Source organism: Apteryx mantelli, chromosome 2, assembly GCF_036417845.1.
Source record: "Apteryx mantelli isolate bAptMan1 chromosome 2, bAptMan1.hap1, whole genome shotgun sequence".
NCBI classification, from domain to species: Eukaryota; Metazoa; Chordata; class Aves; order Apterygiformes; family Apterygidae; genus Apteryx; species Apteryx mantelli.
Genome location: NC_089979.1, coordinates 30445958 through 30448016, shown reverse-complemented (window position 1 = coordinate 30448016; position 2059 = coordinate 30445958).

Genomic DNA, 2059 nt, shown 5'->3' with positions numbered 1-2059 from the left:
AAAGGCAGTTTCTGTGCCCAAAACACTGAAGCCAGCTCAACTTCTTTTTGTGCCATCAACCTCAATGGCAAAGGAGCAGATGTTCTGAACTGATACTTACTTTTGGCCTTAATAATTAAGATCCTATACACATAACTTGCTGATTGGACTCCAGCTGTGCTGGAGTGTCAAATGCAGTGTACATGGCAACAACAAAATATGCAAAAAAATCCCCTGCAGAGCATGAGTTGTATAGAGATATGTTTCATACTACAAGCACAGATACTATAGAGGGATTCAAAACTCCTCTTTTCTATAATTACTGTTATTGAAAAGTGTTTACCTTGCGTAGCTACTGAATTTGTTCACTGGGTTTTTAAGACAATACCTTAGATTTTCTTGACGAAGACCTCCTCTGCAGGAGGGTCTCTTCCTTTAATTGCAAGATGGGCCTCACTTCTTTTTGCAGTATTGACCTCTTTGCTGCAAGTCCCTACACTGGCACTTCCATAAGGCCTCAATTGAGGCTGCATGGAAGGAAACAGATGAGCTGAAGGAAGACAAAACACAACATTTACTAACTTCTGACTGTGAAAAGATAGAATCATGGGGCACTGTCCTCCCTTCTGTGGAAATCCTGCTTAGGGACAGCGTCCTCTAGCTACGACAGGGAAAACTCAGAAGTGTTCAGTGCCCCTGTGGAGATGCTTCTGATCCCCAGAAGTTTCCCTGGAGGCTGTGGTGTACCTGATGGTACCACGGGATAAATGTCTCTAGTTTTGCTCCAAAGAAAAAATAGATAATTTTACTTCATGCAGGTCCAGAAGAAACGCCTGAAGAAAGAAAATACACAGTATTTTCCACTGACAATTGCCACCTCTAAGAAATGAACGTTAACTTTGTACTCTGCAGGAAAAATGTGCAAAATTTTAAAAAGCTCCCAAGTGAGTTAAGAACTTTGAAGTCTCTCTTCAAATTATTCAAATCATTACAAACTTGTATACCTAGGACTTTTGGAAATGTTTCTCCAGTATGATTTAATTCAAAAAGTTTAACTGCAGAAAGTTAAAAATTTGTAATTCATAAAGTGACCGGCAATCATATATATCAGTAAGACTGAACTTTATTTTAACTTGATTTAGTGTAGCAAAGTTAAATAAAAATAAACCAGGTCTTTTCACTAATAAGCAAAACATACCAGTATGCTGGTCCCAGAAACTTGCTACATGTTGTCACAGACATATTTTGGCAGCTTACAGTGGTATAAGAGTGTGTGACACATCATTCAGTGAAAAATGATGCAAAACCCCTTGAGGATTATTTACAGCCATTACAGCAGTAAAGTTCAACAGCACGAGCATGATATAAAAATTGTTCTTTCCATCTACTACAGTTTGGAGACACCTCACATCACTGAAAACAGTAGCTACTACTGAAATGGAGGCATCTTATAATTCATGCTTCTCTTCACTTAAACAGGGCCAAAACATGGGCAACCAGCAGGGCAGAACTGGGAGGAAGGGGAGACGCAACAGGAGCAAAACAAAGAAAATGGTTTTAGAAGAAGCATATGACAATGTCATTCTTTTGGGAGGAATATCATACCCTAGAACAGCAGCTGTCTAATTTCTGTTGGAAATCTCTTGCAGAAACAATTGAGGTACAAGGGAGGAGGGAATCTAAAGGAATGAATCTGTCTGGTGAGAAAAATGGAAAACTGTAGCAGAACGTCTTTTTTAAGGTCATCAGAAAATAAATAAAACTGAAAATGGCTTTGATGCCTTTCAGTTTCAGTCCTTTGCATTCCTGAGCAATCTGACTCCAATTCTGTAAATACCTTGGTATCCTTGGCCAAGTCAAAGAGAAAGACCATAATATCTGGCTTTCAAAGCAACACTCCTGGTGCGTATTTTAATAACAAAAGCCTTGGTATTATCTGGGAAATGTGATGGGGCTGATAGGTTTCACACCAGGTAAAACTTTCTGTAAGTGCTCACTCCAGTCTCCTTTCATGTGCATTTCATTCAAGGGCATACCTTCTGCCTTTTCCTTCTTTCTTTCATTTTTTTGGAGGGGGGGA